The sequence below is a fragment of the Aquarana catesbeiana genome, linkage group LG01 (genome assembly GCF_042186555.1).
Source record: "Aquarana catesbeiana isolate 2022-GZ linkage group LG01, ASM4218655v1, whole genome shotgun sequence".
In the NCBI taxonomy this organism is placed as follows: Eukaryota; Metazoa; Chordata; class Amphibia; order Anura; family Ranidae; genus Aquarana; species Aquarana catesbeiana.
In genome coordinates, this window is record NC_133324.1 from 134,103,026 (window position 1) to 134,121,834 (window position 18,809).

The following is an 18,809-nucleotide window of genomic DNA, read 5'->3' on the forward strand; positions in this document are numbered from 1 at the left end:
GGCAGAGAAGAACTACGACGTGGTAGACCGTGAGCTTCTGGCAATTAAAGCTGCTCTCGAAGAGTGGAGATATCTGCTGGAAGGTGCAGCTCATCCGATCCCGATCTACACCGACCATCGGAACTTGGAGTATCTGCGAGTCGCAAAGCGCTTGAAACCCCGGCAGGCCAGGTGGGCACTCTTTTTTACGAGATTTGTTTTTTCATATTACCTACAGGCCAGGATCTAAGAACATTAAACCGGATGCTCTGTCTCGAATGTTTGGCACGACAGAAGAACCAGCTTCTCCAGACACCATTCTTCCTCCCGGAAGTTTCCTTTTATTACAGGAAGATTTGTTGTCACAGATTAGACAAGCCACTATTGATGTCTCGCCATCTCCTGGGATGACGCTACAAGCTAAAGATGGCCTTTTATGGCACAACAACAAAATCTTTGTGCCTGAAGGTTTACGAGTCTCCGCCTTGGGTCTCTGCCCTTGCAGGACACTTTGGAGTCCACAAGACAGTTGAACTTTTACAGCGTACCTTTTGGTGGCCTTGTTTAAAAGAAGACTGCAAGAAGTACATTGGAATCTGCCCTACCTGCGCCAGAAATAAATCCAGCCGGACAAAATCCTGGGGATTGTTGAGACCCTTACCAGTTCCAGATAGACCCTGGCAAATGATTTTAATGGATTTTATCGTTGATCTCCCTCCTTCCGAAGGTTACTCTACCATCTTTGTAGTCATAGATTGGTTGTCAAAGATGGCGCATTTCCTACCCATGAAGGGTACCCCGTCTGCTTCTGAGACAGCGCAGGTCTTCATTAAAGAGATTGTGAGACTGCATGGACTTCCTGCCAATATCGTGTCAGACCGCGGGGTACAGTTCACATCCAGATTTTGAGAGCCTTGTGTAATTCCTTGAAAATCGAACTGTCCTTTTCCTCAGCTTACCACCCACAGACCAATGGTCAAACTGAAAGGACCAACCAGACGTTAGAACAATACTTACGCTGTTTTTCTTTCTATTACCTCTGGCAAAGTTTGCGTATAATAATTCAGAGCATTCTGCCATCAAACAAGCCCCATTCTTCGCCAACTATGGGTTCCACCCTTCATTTTGACTACCTCCGCCCCAGAATGCCCTGTTCCGGCAGTTCAGGACACGATAAATTTTTTCAGATCCAACAATCAGTTGTTACAGAAGACCATGACCAAGGCCCAGGAAGACTATAAAAAATCCTTTGACAAGAAGAAGCGGGGAGAGTTGATCTTGGAACCTGGTGATCAGGTCTGGTTAGCTACGACTAATCTGAAGTTAGCCAGCACATCTAGAAAACTGGGCCCTAGGTTTGTGGGACCCTTCAGGGTGAAGAAAAGGATCAATAATGTGGCTTATGAGTTGGTACTTCCGGATTCCTTCAGAATTCACCCAGTTTTCCATATAGCTCTACTGGAGCATTCTGGTCCAGATCCATTTCCCGAACGGAGTAGTAGTCCTCCTGCACCTGTAATGGTAGATGGGGAAGAGGAGTACGAGGTCGAGGCGATCATGGATTGCAGAAAGAGACAGAATCAGGTCCAGTACTTGGTCAAATGGAAAGGGTACGGACCTGAGGAAAATTCATGGGAACCAGAGGGCAATATTCATGCCAACAGGCTTGTCCAAGCGTTCTGTCAAAACCACCTGGAGAGACTAGCTCAGTTGGGCATCCAGAGGCTGCCCATTGGAGGGGGCAATGTCAGGATACACCCATCAGCAGACAGCCTCAAAGATGTCTAAGGCACAGAAGAAGACATATTCCTGTTGCACACAGAAACCAGGCTTTGGCACATAGATGTGTGCATGTGCGAACAGGAGCGCAAACAGTAACCGTCGCAGATCCCTGTGCACGATCGGCACCTGCACGCACCCGTGTGTGTCAGTGCGCGCCCACGTTGGCGCCAAACAGTCTATTTAAGTCCAGTTAGTACCTGGCCTGGTGCTGCCTTGTCTTCAGCTTCTGAGTATCCAGCACCCTGTGAACCTGTATCCTGATCCCTGGCTTGTCCTGTAACCTTCCCTTGAACTCTGCCTGTACCGACCCGGCTTGTCCTGTGACTAATCTTCTGCTTTCTCTCTGGCACCTGCACTGCTGATCTGGTTTGACCCGGCTTGTTCCTGACTACGATCCTGCCTGCACCTAGCACCTGGGACTGTGACGGCATAAGGGGGAGTGGTCACCGGATGATTTTAACCACGCCCCCTTATGCCGTCACAGTCCCAGCATGCCCAGAGACTGTGACGGCATAAGGGGGCGGGGTCTCCGCCTATATAAGTCACATCGGAGCGCTCAGAGAGCATTCCAGCCGGAGAGACCGTCGTGTCAACATCGGAAGAAGAGAAGAGGGAAGAAGACAAGAAGCCAGAAGCCAGAAGTCCGGGCCTCCGCTGGCAAAAGAGCGGCATGAAGATAGCGGAGGAGCCGGCAGAAGAACTGGAACACCGGGAGAAGAGGTCGAACACTGGGAGAAGACGCCAGAGAGAGCGGAGAAGAACCAACCGGACGCCGGGAGAAGAGGAACTGGAGGGACCCTCGAAGTCAGAATAAGACCCCCAAAGCCAGAAGAAGACCCCCCAGAGCTGTCTAATAAATTACTTTAAAAACCTGTGTAGTGTGTTTTATTATTGACACTTTTTCCCTAGGTAAATGGGTAGGGGTACCATGTACCCCATACTCATTCACATAGGGTGGGGGGCCGGGATCTGGGGGCCCTCTTATTAAAGGGGGCTCCCGGATTCGATAAGCCCCCTGCCCGCATCCCCGCCAACCAACGGCCAGGGTTGTCGGGAAGAGGCCCTTGTCCTCATCAACATGGGGACAAGGTGCTTTGTGGTGGGGGGCCCCGCAGGGTGCCCCCCTCCCCCAAAGCACCCACCCCCCCATGTTGAGGGCATGTGTCCTGGTACGGTTCAGGAGGGGGGGCACTCGCTCGTCCCCACCCCTTTTCCTGACCGGCCGGCTGCATGCTCGGATCGGGGTCTGGTATGGATTTTGGGGGGACCCCACGCCATTAAAATCCATACCAGACCTAAGGGCCTGGGATGCCCCGCGCTCGACGCAATAGGAAAATTTGTTTTTCCTATTGCAGCGAGCGCGAGATGCAGTACCCTGCACCTCCGTCGTATCTGGTCCGTCGGACCAGCATACAGACGAACGGGCTTTCCGTCAGGAACTAGTCCGGTGGAGTTACAACGAAAAATTTGAAGCAGGCTTCAAATCTAAAGTACGTCGGATTTCCGACTGAAACGGTCCGTCGAAAGTCCGATGCAGACCACACACGGTCAGATTGTCCGCCGGATTTGGTCCGGCGGCGTCCGGCGGACTTTTGTAGCCGAAAAGTCCGACCGCGTGTACGCCCCATAAAGGTACCTATAGACATCCATGAAATGACAGTTACCCAATTTGGCTGTTTTTAGCTTTGATTGAGGGATAACTTTAAAACTGTAGGGGGCCAGCTGAGCATGTCAGCAATTTATTATGAAGAGGAATGATCAACCGCGCCTGTACTGATCACTTTTATTCCTACTTTGATAAGCTTCCTACTAACCTACTAACCACTTTGATCCCAGATCTTAGACTTACTAACAGAATACTCTATGTCAACAGAGTCCCTTGAAGGAAGTAGGATTATATCTGCACCATGTGCATGGACACATAGAATAACATTGAGCTGCTTCTACAGACAGAACACAGAATTCCTATAGAAGCAAATTTTTTTTACATATAACATAGATTGATGCGCTCTGATACAAAGTTCAATCAATGTGAGAAAATAATTTTTTGTGTTAAAAAACCAATGTGAAAAAAATTTGCTACCAAATCGCTAAAAAATCGCATATATATAAAATCGTAAATATATGAAAAAATCGCAAATATTTAAAAACTGTGTTCCTCCAGTTATACAAATCCACTGGAAGTGGTGCGATATCTCCAAAGTAAACTAAGCAACAATTGTGTATAGATATACTAAAAATGCATTTGCAAATAGTAATCAATCCAAATTAGATGCCAATAAATAATTAAATTAGATATACTCCCTGTGATAAGTGTAGAATCCTCCATAATAAAAAATAAATAAATGATATGCTTATAAAGGTGCAATATATATACAATTGATGAGTATAAATAGATAAATAGTGCCAATAGAATCTGATTAAATATAGATGATTAAATTCATGAGATAGGATAAGTAACAGGCGACAGTTCAATCCTTAGTAATCTGGGATATCTGGATTCCTGCAGTACTTATTTATTCACCCTCTGAGTTATTTCTTCCACAGCCACAATGAATGGTAATTTTCTCAGTATTAAGTGGTTTTATGTAAAATAAACAAACATTGCGCAATATTGTTACAATAAAAGTTCACAGGCAAAACAGCACAGTGATACACTCACATGTGCCTGACTTGTTTTAGGCATGCAGATAAGCAGATAGGCAGATCTCAGCTGGCTTATAAGGACAAGGCTTGCTACCAATTTTTTTTAGCCAGTGTGCATGGTGCCTTAAAGCCTATGGGTAGCGTAAAGTTAATGTGACCCAACCTAAAAGTGCCTGAAGTACAAACAGTACTTGTTATTGCCTGAAATACCTTGTTATGCCTGCAAGTACCTGTTAGTTTACAAATAAATTCCATTGGATCCTAGACCTACGTTGTCAAGATTTTGTCTCACACTCTCCTGATGCAAAGCTCCACCCTTATTACTCAACGGTCGCATGAAATATTAGCATGAAATGATGGACATGTTTGTTACTCGTTCATGCATCATATTACTTCATTACTAAGTTCTACAGTACATAGGTTTTTAACTGTACTGACTATCCGAATCAATAGATTGCACTATACAGTATGAAGTCAGTTACTTTACCTTACCTTCTTTTTCTCCTCCACCATCAAATGTGTCTTCTCTTTTCATCCCTACATTTTGGTTCTTTGTATTTTCATGAAATGTGTTTCTGACTCTCAACTGGCCACTAAATGGAAGGCTTATGGCAACTAGATGCAAATTACAGAGCCTGAGTGCAAATCTCACCCACTGGACAACTTTTCTAAACAGTGGTTACATTTTATTGGATGTTCCCTAGGTAATGTTCTCGTGAATATTCAGTGCACCTGTGCAGTTGCTAGTGCCAGCTTCTTGGAGCTAGATACAGAACAAAATCAACTACAATAAACAAAGCTGGTCTAGAAATTAGTGATGGAAAAAATGCACCCTTTACTAACCACTTACTTTACTGCTACAGGGCGGAAACTTGTGCACCATGTCATGTATATATAGGTTATCTGATTTCTTGTGGGTAGGGGGTGCACATGCACGCCACCGGTGGCTTTCTTCCACTGTGACTACACACAGCGGAAGCCGATTGGTGGCTGCATGGTACCTGATGTCCTCCGGCACCCACCAATCATTAGGCAGAGAGACAGAATGGCAATTTACCTATGTAAACAAGGCAGATCACCATTCTGACAGGAGGGAAGGGATGGAATTTGTGTTCTTGCAAAGCAGGGAATAATTTCCATCTCTTCCCCTAGTAAAAGCACCTCACACAGTATAGTAAAACACTGGCTAGGCACACAGTTCACCCTTTGATCGCCCCTGATGTTAACCCCTTCCTAGTCAGTGTCATTAGTACAGTGACTGCATATTTTTTCAGCACTGATCATGTATTAGTGTCACTGGTCCTCAAAAATTGTCAGTTAATGTCAGAATGTCCGATGAAATATCACAGTCCTGCTTTAAGTCGCTGATCGCCACCATTACTAGTAAAAATAAAAGATAAAAATAAATAAAAATATTCCATAGTTTGTAGACATTATAATTTTTGTACAAACCAATCAATATAAACTTATTGGGATTTTTTTTATCAAAAATATGTAGCAAAATACATATTGGCCTAAACTGATGAAAAATTTGATTTTTTTCTATTGAATAGTAAAGCAAAAAAAAATTTTTTTTTGTTTATATTTCAAAAAAAATAAAAATGCAGAGGTGATCAAATACCACCAAAAGAATGCTCTATTTGTGGGAAAAAAAAGAACACAGATTTTATTTGGGTGCAGCGTAGCATGACAGCGCAATTGTCAGTTAAAATAATACAGTGCCGTATTGCAAAAAATGGCCTGGTCTTGAAGGGGTAAATCTTCTGGAGGAAAAGTGGTTATAAAATCAAGCATTTTTTTTTTTTTACCTTAATGCATTCCCTGCAAAAGAAGCTGCACCCAGAGGAGAGGGTTGTTGGGTCCCAAAAACCCCACCCAGAGGAGAGGTGCGTGAAATCCCACAAGCTGTATCTAGAGGAGAAGGGTGCAAGGTCCCAGAAAGTGTATGGAGAGGAGAGGCATGATGGGCTGCAGGAAGTGCACCCCAAAGGATGAAAGTAGTCCTTATTGGCAAAGAGCATGCACACTAAGCATTTGAAAAAATAAAAATACTGAGAATATTATGAAAGTGCACTACAACTTCCTCACTGACTCTAATGCCATGTACACACGGTCGGACATTGATCGGACATTCCGACAACAAAATCCATGTATTTTTTCCGACGGATGTTGGCTCAAACTTGTCTTGCATACACACAGTCACACAAAGTTGTCGGAAAATACGATCGTTCTGAACGCGGTGATGTAAAACACGTACGTCGGGACTATAAATGGGGCAGTTTCATCTCTTAATTTATTCTGAGCATGCGTGGCACTTTGTGTGTCGGATTTGTGTACACACGATCGGAATTTCCGACAACGGATTTTGTTGTCGGAAAATTTTATAGCAAGCTCTCAAACTTTGTGTGTCGGAAATTCCAATGGAAAATGTGTGATGGAGCCCACACACGGTCGGAATTTCCGACAACAAAGTCCTATCACACATTTTGTGTACAGGGCATAAAACTATTCATTCGCCTTTTATAAAAACAGAAAATTGCCCCTCAGGCATTCCCAGGTTATCCAAGCAGAGAAGTGCTGTATTTGCAAATTTCATTTGTTTTTCAATTTACTAGAAAAAGCTGATATTGTACGACTGTAAATGACATATTCCTATATAAAAAACTGTAATTCATAGTTGGACTCTATATAAACATGCTTAACGGATCTCCTTTTTTTTTATTTACCAGGGCACTTCAGGAGATAGGGGTCCCTACACTCTACATAGAAGCTGCATACAGTCAATCAAAATATTTAAATTTTCCTTATGTATGTCCTTTAATGCCACACAGGTTCAGTACTATAGACAGCTCCCAGTCACAGTAAAAGCATCTCACTAAAGCCTCTTAAATAATATTATTATAAGCCAGTGCTGAAAGTGCTTAGCGGCTCTGTTCTCCTATCAAGTATAAAGTTTGCTTCATAATACCGTTTGGTCAATAAGGACATTCTCCTGCTGCGACTGTCCTCACCGATATGACTTTCTCTGCAGAATGAAATGGTTTCCTGCTGAGATAATGATTAGGACAGGTTGATGAATCTATTTCACCAAAGAGAATTGGCTTCTACGTACAATTTCAATGAAATCTTACTGCAGTGAAGCCTAAGATAGCTGAGACAATATATTTCCCTTTATCTACCCACCAACACTGTGTGAGTGAGTCCATCAAGGCTTAATGAAATTCAAACCACGCAAATGTATCTACCTATCAAACAAGAGACATAAATATGAAAATATTGTTTTGCTTCACCTACATCCTCACAGAGGTAGAACAACATTGGGCTGAACGATGACAATTTTTTATTTCCATAAATTACTGTCAGGTGGATTTTATGTTTTCTTCTTGTCTTAATGCAAGACCACTTGAAATCTGTCAGGAGGCTGAAGTCAAGAAAATCTAAGTGACCACTTTGATTTGTACAATTCCTTTTCCTTTTTTTTGTGTTGAATTTAAAAGACTTCAATACATGTTCAAGACAAAAATGATATTTGTATATCTACAGAAAAAATCTAATCTTTTTTTCTTTAGGCTGTAGGCTTTTTGAGAGGGGGAGGGCTATAATTTAATGTAGTTTATATTATTAGTATTCTTTTTGTAGTTTCTTTTGTATATTTTGTATATTTTTTTTGTGTGTGTATTTGATCATTATTTGTGTTTTTTTATGCTGTCTGTTTATGTCTTTCTGTGAAAAATAAAAAACTTAAAGCCCCACTTCAGGAAATTTAAAAATGGTCCCTTGCAGTGAGACTGCACCTGCACTGCACAGGTTAATTGCTCATTTAGTCTAGGTGGAGAATAAAAGCACTTTTACTTTCCTGGTCCTCCACTCCCCTAGCACAGAGTGCTCCTCTATGCTCTGGAAGTGGACTGTCCCTCTGCATTATCTCAAACAATGCATTTCTGTGGACCCTACAATGGTCTTGATGACATCAGGACCTTAGGAGAGAAGATTAGGGGACCACTAGAACTTAGGGGAGAAGATTATGTGGGGGCCGGTATAGCTGCACAGAGGAGTGGAGGAACAGGAACTAAATCTACTTTAACAAGTACCCTATTCCTAAATGAGAAATTAACTTCTCCCGCACTGCAAGGGATAATTTTCATGTCTCCCGGAGTTGGGCTTTAAAGTAAAGATGCTAATAAGAGGTGCCACTTTTCAACAGCAGGTCTAGGACACATTTGAAAGGTGCTTTGGTAAACCTTAAAAGCCATTTAAAACAGCTACACCCTTAAAAGCCACTAAGAAACATCCACATTTTGCCTTGTCCATAGATATGTGCCACAATGATGACCTTTTGCCAAAATCTTTGTATTTTCACACAAATTTCTGCAAAGTTATAATTCTCAATTTCCCTCACACCCAGTCAAGAAAAATTCACAAGCATGCTACTTCTAAAAAATAAGTATTTTAAGAAATGATAATGCTATTCAGGCCACTGGTCTAGTCTGTAGAGCTGCTATCAGTTATGCATGGATCATTTCAGATTAGGTTATGACCATCCTGTCTAAATACAGAATTTGACTCCTTTTCAGGGCAGTTTCAAAGTGGATCATACCAGGATAAAGCAGTAAGTTAAAGTGGTCTCCCAGGGTATATTCAAAAATAATAATACTGCGCCAACCAAAGTGTATAAAGCAGCCGACACAACAATCAGACAAATTGTGAATAAATAACTCGAATCAAGTGTGGCGCTAAAAAAACATAATGTTCATTATTGGGCAAGACCCACCAAAATATCAGTCTGGAGGTCAAGTTTTGCACAATAAAGTGTTTAGTGAAACAGGACTTCTACAGATTGTGTATGAGATCTTATATATTATAATAAGATCTGTATATCTGTGAGGTGATCGCATATGTTGAATGTCTAATTACACATAAAAAGAAGCCCAATAATACATGAACTATGAGTCAATGTGTACGACTCAAAAACATACCAACATGTGAAACGTTCGTGATAAGATCTATATATCTGTGGGGTGATCTCATGTGTTAAATATCTAATTACACATAACAAAAAACCCGATAATGCATAAACTATGAGTCAATATGTAAGACTCAAAAACAAAAGAATAAAAAACATTTGTGCCAGTAGTGTTACAATCAAAAACTTAAAATTAAAATTAAAAACATGCTCAAAAGTAAAGTGAAAGTCCATAGAAAGTTCTCAAGACGTGTATCTAAAGAATTAGCCAATATAACTTCCACTAAAACTAATTGTATGGGTCCCCCATATCCGGGAATGGCTTCAGTGTAGTATGGTGACCAGACTTGTGATGTAGATAAGGGCAGGTGAAAATACCCTTACCGGAATCGGTGGACTCACTAGCCAGCGGCTTGAGAGTCAAACAGGCTTACGGAAGAGCAGGAAGTGATGGGTGCAGCACTGTGTCCACGGCAGATGGAAAAAACGGTGGAAGCACTCACCGATCGGTCTCCTCCAATCTCACTAGCTTCCAAACTTCATAGTATGGGACTGTATCACAATTCAACAATCAATCTTCATGAAGGGGATGCAGGCCCTCAGGTGGAAGGATTAAAAAGAAAACTTCCACATAGTGTGAATCAGCTTTCAAAAACTTTAATAAAAAGTTTAGCAATAAAAAGCACTCTGGCTCATAGAGACAAAAGTAGAGACCAGGTACAAAGTGAGTAAAATAGGCGCTTAATTAAATCGTGGCAGGGCAGGCATATCAAACCCGACGCGTTTGATGTATATCCCAGTTGAAGTCCTCGCGGACGAAACGCGTCGGGTTTGATATGCCTACCTTGCCACGATTGAATTAAGCGCTTATTTTACTCACTTTGTACCTGGTCTCTACTTTTGTCTATATTAGCCAGAGTGCTTTTTATTGCTAAACTTTTTATTAAAGTTTTTGAAAGCTGATTCACACTATGTGGAAGTTTTCTTTTTAATCCTTCCACCTGAGGGCCTGCATCCCCTTCATGAAGATTGATTGTTGAATTGCGATACAGTCCCATACTATGAAGTTTGGAAGCTAGTGAGATTGGAGGAGACCGATCGGTGAGTGCTTCCACCGTTTTTTCCATCTGCCGTGGACACAGTGCTGAACCCATCACTTCCTGCTCTTCCGTAAGCCTGTTTGACTCTCAAGCCGCTAGCTAGTGAGTCCACCGATTCCGGTAAGGGTATTTTCACCTGCCCTTATCTACATCACAAGTCTGGTCACCATACTACACTGAAGCCATTCCCGGATATGGGGGACCCATACAATTAGTTTTAGTGGAAGTCATATTGGCTAATTCTTTAGATACATGTCTTGAGAACTTTCTATGGACTTTCACTTTACTTTTGAGCATATTTTTAATTTTAATTTTACGTTTTGATTGTAACACTACTGGCATGAATGTTTTTTATTCTTTTGTTTTTGAGTCGTACATATTGACTCATAGTTTATGCATTATCGGGTTTTTTGTTATGTGTAATTAGATATTTAACACATGAGAACACCCCACAGATATATAGATCTTATCACAAACGTTTCACATGTTGGTATGTTTTTGAGTCGTACACATTGACTCATAGTTCATGTATTATTGGGCTTCTTTTTATATGTAATTAGACATTCAACATATGCGATCACCTCACAGATATACAGATCTTATTATAATATATAAGATCTCATACACAATCTGTAGAAGTCCTGTTTCACTAAACACTTTATTGTGCAAAACTTGACCTCCAGACTGATATTTTGGTGGGTCTTGCCCAATAATGAACATTATGTTTGAACATTATGTAGCGCCACACTTGATTCGAGTCCCAGGGTATATTGTCTATGTCCCTCTCCCACCTTTTACATGCAGAGCTAGGGAATTTCTCCAGATATACCCCCAGGAGCACAGCAGTTTGAGATAAAGCCCTTGGTAAAACAGTGCTGCTGCATAATTCCAAAGATCAGGGTCAGTGACATGTCAGAGGCCCCCAGAGACCGCTGAGCATTCACCACGTGTTTCAATTGCAAATAATAAAAGGACATATTAGAGGGAATGCCATATTTAGACTGCAATTGTGCAAAGGAGATTGTCATTTAATCAGTCATGATATATTTGATATGTGTCACCCCATACCCTCGCCACCTAGCCACATGCTGTTAATTGGCTAATTTGGGGTAGGTTTGGTTATTCCAAATAGGACTTACCCTGTGTAACCCGTAACCTTTTGCAGTTGTTTAGTTTTCTCCCATTTTGTGTATAAGCCTTTAAGTCTGATACTGTTTATTTGGTTTGGAAAAAATCTGCGCTTCTAGACATCCAGTTAAGGTATTGGTCCCACTAAACTGCAACATTACATACAGCATGGAGTCATGAGTTCCATCCTCAGAGGCTGTCATCCTCGCTAGGCCACCCACCAAGTGTTGAAGTTGAGACACAATGTAATAGAGCCAGGAGTTTGGGAGAGCCACCCCCCCACCCCCCCATCCTTTGGCTTCTGCAGTTGTTCTAGTTTAATTCTAGCATTATCCTTTCCACAACAGGGACTGGAAAATAGTGTTGACCACACGGAAAATTTTTAATGGGATACCCACCGGGGAGTTATGCAGATGGTAGAGAAGTTGGGGCATCAAAATCATTTTGACCAGATTGGCCCTCCCTGCCACAGAGATCCATAGCTTGATCCAGAGTTTAACCTTGTCCCTAAATTTTGTTAGCAAGGGGAAGATATTTAAGTAGTCTATGAGCTGTGCAGAGATTACTATCCCCAAGTATTTAAATGAGGTCAACACTGGTACTGGACAAAGTGACGCCATTACAGGGATGACCCCCTTATCCAAGAGTAATAAAGCCAATGTAGACCAAGAGATTGTTAGCCCTGAAAACGTTCTAAAGTCTAAAATAGTGGACAGAACATGCCTCAGCGAATTCTCTGAGTAACAAAAGCATAAAGTAGGATTTTCTCATAAAGGGGTTCCAGTATGGTACATTACATATGTTCATTGGTCCTAATTTGTGCCGCTAGCGGCTTTATTGCCAAGGCAAACAACAGTAGTGAAAAGGGGCAACCCTGCCTAGTACCCCTCCCTAACTCATATGGGGTGGATAGTTTGCTCCCTTCCCTTATACTGGCCTGTGGGTAATAGTACAAAAGGCGGACTCAGAATATAAAAACAGGACCAAGTCCACAACATTCTAACACAAGTACCCCATTCAACACTATCAAATGCTTTGTTTAAGTCTAACACCAACAAAGCCCTTCCACCCACGTTATCTGCTGGGGTTTACACGTTGACAAACAACCTTCTAAGATTAATAGCCGTAGATTTGTTGGGCATGAAGCCCAACTGGTCCGCATGAATTATATTGGCAATTAAAGTGTTTAGCCTCATGGCTAGAACCTTAGCAAATATTTTAATGTCTGATGGAAGGAGAGATATAGGCCAATAGGAGGTGGGATCTGTGACAATCTTATCTGGTTTCAATAATAGGATAATGCTGGCCCTTGACATTGATAAAGGTAATTTTAGACTAGACCGAGCCTCATTGTATACCTTGAGCAACCGCAGCAACAGTAGTTCAGAATACATTTGGTACACTTCCATGGGTAGCCCTTCATGCCCTGGGGCTTTAGAGTTAGGGAACATTCTAACCGTCTCTTGTAGCTCATCTAGTGTAAAAGGAGCCTCTAGATGTATCCGCTTAGAATCTGACAAACGTGGTAGTGTAAAAGATTGTAAATAACTGGTAATTTCCTCCTGCATGTAGGATGCCTTGGAGGCATTAAGGTCCGTATAAAATTGAACCAATTCAGGCATAACAGCTTGAGGTGTGTTGACCAGTCGTCCGGTAGGTAATTTCAAAGCCTAAATAGTAAGAGCTGAGGGTCTAACATTTACAATTTTGGCAAGAAGGCGGCTGGTCTGATCCCCCTCCTCATAGAAAGTGACCTTAGAAAAGAAACGTTTCTTCTCTGCCTTTGAATTCAGTAATTTCGAGCATCCTGAGCTAACAACCAAGATGTCTTTGATTGCTCTGAAGAATTGGCTAGATACTCCTCATCAAACCTACGAACAAGCTGGGTAACCTGCAATTCATGGGCCTTAGTGTTGGTTTTAATGGAATTAATGGATGAAATAAAAATGCCTGTAAGATAGCATTTGAATGCATCCCATCGGATGAGTTCATCCTCATACCGATCATTATCACAAAAAAACGGCATTTTGTGTTTTGAAATTGGATTGTGTCGGGAGTAGTTTCAGCCAAAACACATTTAAGCACCATGGGGCTCTCAAAAGATTACTTCAGGCTCTAGTGGATATCCACAGCACAAGCGGGGAGTGATTAGAACCCCCCCTCGTGGCATACTGTATGTTGGTCACTAAATTAAGGGCAGAGGCATTTCCTACACATAAATCTGTTCAAGACAGGGAGGTGTGCATTTTAGAGAAACATGAAAATTGGATGGCATCGGGATATTTCAGTCTCCAAATGTCCACCCACCCCAAGTCTGAGAGAAAACGGGATAGTACAGTGCCCCTGCCTAAAGGGTCTTGAGTAGACAGGGGATGCCTATCTAGCCTATAATTTAGGATGCCAATGAAATCCTCCATTATATACAGTGGGACACCAGGTTTGGAAAGGGTAAAGGCCACCAGCTCACGCAGTATCATCAAGGAACAAAAGAGGAATATTTAGCATTGCAATTATACAATCAATAGTAAAAAACCTACAATATATAAATACAAAATGTCCCTCATCATCCACTGCAGACTGAAATTCCTGGAAATCCAGGGACCTGTGTACCAGCACACTCACCCCCCTGGAATAGGATGTACGAGCTGAGTGGTAAATATTGCCTACCCACAAGTATCTCAAACAACACAATGAGTCCCCTGTAAGATGCGTTTCTTGTAACCCTATAATGGCAGGATGATATTTGCATAGAACGGATTGCACCATTGCTCGTTTTAAGGTGTACCCAGAACCCTCACATTCCATGTTACTATTGGCACATCACTGATTATAAAAAGGATGTAAATAAACTATAGAGGATGCATAGTCCCTTGAAAGAGAAAAAAAAATAAGGCAGGTAGACCCTCACATGATGTACGTTCTCTAGCAATACCGATAAGTCTGAACTGTGAACTGTAAATGCGTGACATCGCCAAAGAGTAATAAACAGAAAAACATTATTCACACTGGTAAGGCACAATGGTGCCTGAAAACTTTCAAGCTGTTGAGTAAGCAGACAATCTTGGTTAACGCCAATGCAGGTGGCTAGCGGATGATGCACCCTTCAGAACCCTGTAGGTTGCACTCCCTGCCAGCTGTAGAGTGTTGTAGTCTCAGTAAAAAACTTATACTTGGTCTCATGAACAAAAAATGCTGTTTTTGGGAGAAATTTGAAATCCAGAAGTCCCCTTTCACACTGAGGCAGTTTTCAGGCATTTTAGTGCTAGAAATAGCCTCTAAAAAGCGCCTGAAAACTTCCTCCTATTCATTGCAATGAGTGCTTTCACACTCGGGCGGTGCGCTTGCGGACCTTAAGAAAAAGTCCTGCAAGCAGCATATTTGGAGCAGCTATAAATAGCGCTCCCAAAATGCCCCTGCTCATTGAAATGAATGGGCAGAGTAGAGCTTCCAAAGGGCCTTTAAAGCGATTTAAAAGCGCCGAAAAACTGGACTTTTTTCCTGTTTTTTAAGATCATGTTGTCACGTGGCCTTGAAAAATCCACCCCCACTAGCGCCCGAAAAGCGCAGCTAAAACACAGCTAAAGCACTGTAAAAACGTTTGGCGCTTTAGCTCTGTTTTAGCAGCGCTGTAGTGTGAAGGGGGTCTTAGTCAACAATAACATTTCCCCCACCATGGTAGACTCACAGAGACAGGTGCTCCACTTAGTAAACAGTGTCGTGGTAACCATATGGAGAAAGAGTTGGTATTCATGAGTCAGCATCCTCACGGGGTCGCAGAGTGGGTTCGTTGACATCCAGCCAGTCTACTGCTTCTGGGGCAGTACCAAGGAAGTGTGCCCGTCCATTGGCTGTTACAGACAAATGAGCCGGGTATAGCATGGCGTATGGCAGCCCCAGGCGCCGCAATCTTTGCTTGACGTCCATGAACTTGGCACGCTGATGCTGTACCTCAGCTGAAAAATCAAAAAAAATTAAACCTTTACTCCATTATACTGAATGCTGAGCCTTTCCCTCACCAGTCGTAGTACTTTTTCTCTGTCACAATAGTGGAGAAGGTGGGCAAGAACTGGCCTGGGGCCATTGCCTGGTGATGCTCTGGTAGGGACTCAGTGTGCCCTCTCCACTGCAAATAAAGACATAAAAGCTTCTTTACCAAACTTATTTATTAGCCATCGTTCAATAAATTCAGTAGGATTCCTGCTTTCAACCTTCTCCAGGAGCCCCACTATGCAAACATTGTTGCGATGCAACCTGTTTTCTATATCATCTGTTATGTCCTTGTTCTCATGTTCTAAATGGGCATTTGAATGGCACTCAGAAATCAGGGGTGGGAGCTTGTTTTTCAGGTCACTTATGCAACTTTCCGCTGCGGTGGTTCGCTCACTAATCTTCTGTCAGACCCCCCAGATGCTCCTTGACTGTATTAACTGAAGCTATACATTTACAGCCCCTCTCCCGCCACCGATAAAAGTGATCTTGCGGCAAATCCGCTGCAGAGACCATTTTTACCTTGAAGCGGGCCGCCTGCTGAAGAAGATCATACTGGGGTTATGGCAGATAGCTGCTGCCATAACAAGAATATTCCTCTTCAAAGTACCGACGCATAACGACGGTGGGCGGTCCAGAAGTGGCTAGTCTGCATCTCCCCAAGGTAATACTTAAAATCTGGCCTGTCAGTGGGTTCTGAGGACAGGAGTTGAGAACCACTGTGCTAAGGGGAGAGGACAACTTAACCACATCAAAAGGAACGATGGGCAGGGCCAAGTACCATCAAACCTTGGGTGGGAGTGGCCTAGCCAGTCTCCAGACCTTAATCCCATAGAAAATATGTGCAGGGAGCTGAAGGTTCAAGTTACCAAACGTCAGCCTCAAAACCTTAATGACTTGGAGAGGATCTGCAAAGAGGAGTGATACAAAATCCCTCCTGAGAAGTGTGCAAACCTGGTGGCCAACTACAAGAAACGTCTGACCTCTGTGATTGCCAACAAGGGTTTTGCCACCAAGTACTAAGCCGTGTTTTGCCAAGGGGTTAAAAGCGTATTTCACCCATTAAAATGCAAATCAAGCTCTTACGTTCCCCACCCCCCACCTTTTACCTGATGTTCTGCTGTTATTTACGTTATCTGGGGGCACTGGGGAATATTTTGTATTTTCCATTATACTTTGTTCTATTGTTTTTCATTATACTTACTTTTAAATCATCTTTAATCTTTTGCTGCTCCCGGTTGCGGCGGGGAGCAGTCAATGCTTCCCCCCTCTGCAGTGCATTCACTCTCTGACCAGAACCTCGGTCGCAGAGTCAGTGCACACGTTAGTCGGACACTACTGGTGTGTTGCCCCCTTATTGAGGGGGTCGCTCAGCGCTTCACCCAACTCACAATGCTCTCCTTCTCCCCCCCTCTTTCCCCCCCCTCTTTGACTTTACACCTTCACTCCCTACTTTCTTCTGTGCCGGTTGGCTCGCGTGGGCCCTTTTCTTTGATAATGACCACCCATACACCCCATAATGGCCCCACTTGAAATCCTTACCCTGAACGTTAAGGGGTTAAATTCCCCACATAAACGAGTAAAAGCATTTCAAACCTTTGCGTCCCTGAAAGCTAAAGTTGTAGCTCTCCAGGAAACCCATTTTTCAATACGCCAAACTCCAAGTTTTTTTAGCTCTAGATACCCACAGGTATTTACTGCTTCAGCAAATACAAAACATAGAGGAGTTTTACTCGCTTTTCACCACACCATGCCATTTACCCCCCTCTCTAAGATAAAAGACCCAGAAGGCCGCTATCTTATCCTAGTGGGACTATTACAGGACACAACCACAACCTTTGTCTCCTATTACGCCCCCAACACAAACCCGATTCCCTTCTTTTCGCATCTATTACAAGTCGTGCAAGCACACTGCAAGGGAACTTTGTTCCTCTGCGGAGACTCCAACTCAGTGCTGCAACCACACACAGACAAATCGCCCTATGCTCCGGAACATTACACCCCCTCCTCACAATTTCGTAAATTAATACAGTCAGCCTCCCTCCTAGACACATGGAGAGAACTCAACCCCTCAAAGAGAAACTATACATTTTATTCACACCCACATAAATCATTTTCCAGGATTGACCATATATTTACCTCAATAGCGTCTGCACCACTTCTCCTTCACTCACATATCCAACCAATTACATGGACGGACCATTGTGCCGTCATCACCACAGTGTCATCCCTAATCCCACAAGCTACCAACAGATCATGGTGTATGAATGACTCCCTCTTAACCAACCCTTCATACTGCCTAGATATCCAAGTAGCCCTTAAGGATTACCTAAAACACAACGCAACCCCCGACATCTCTTCCATCCTGCTCTGGGAGGCACACAAACCCGTGATTCATGGCACATGTATTTCAGTGGCATCTCATCTTAATAGAGACAAGAAGCTCAAACTACACCAGCTTGAATCTGATTATCATAATAGTTTCCTTTTATTTCAATCTGACCCTACCGAAACACATAAATTAACACTAGAAAAAATTAAGCTAGAACTAGATCTACTCTTAGCCGAGACGGCTGACAAAACTATCCGTAGAACAAACCATACAATCTATACTAAAGCAAACAAACCAGACACCTACCTGGCATTACGTCTACGTAGACCAGACCGTGTTCGTATTCCTATTAGACTCAGACTGGCTAAAGATGTAGTCACTAGCAACCCTGTCAAGGTTCTCACGGAGTTTCGTAAACAGTTAGCAAATCTCTATGACTCTAAGACAACATTTCCACAGCGCCAAGCAGAGAAACTGTTTCATAAACTACCTATACCAACCTTGTCTGAATCCAATCGCGAGCTGATGGAGAGCACGATCTCGACAGACGAAGTACTAGCAGCCATAAAAACCCTAAAACCAAATAAACGCCCAGGCCCTGATGGCCTCCCCAGTCTCTACTATAAAAAATTTGCCACAGAACTATCCCCCCTTCTTACCAACACTTTTAATGCCATACTAAAGCAACACTCTTTTGGCAGGGACACATTGACTGCTCTTATCTCAATGATCCCCAAACCAAACACTGACAGCACGCTATGGTCCAACTATAGACCAATTTCACTTCTCAATGTGGATATTAAGATTTTAGCCAAAATTCTTGCTCTACGTCTCAATCCCATCATTGGTGGTTTGATACATAAAGACCAGGTTGGCTTCATACCCAAGCGAC

General features: G+C 42.7%; 1 protein-coding gene across 1 annotated transcript in view; it reads right to left on the reverse strand.

The window, feature by feature from the left end:
• SV2C (synaptic vesicle glycoprotein 2C) overlaps positions 1-18,809 on the reverse strand; it is a 278,922-nt gene that overhangs the window by 166,513 nt on the left and 93,600 nt on the right. The window lies entirely within an intron of this gene.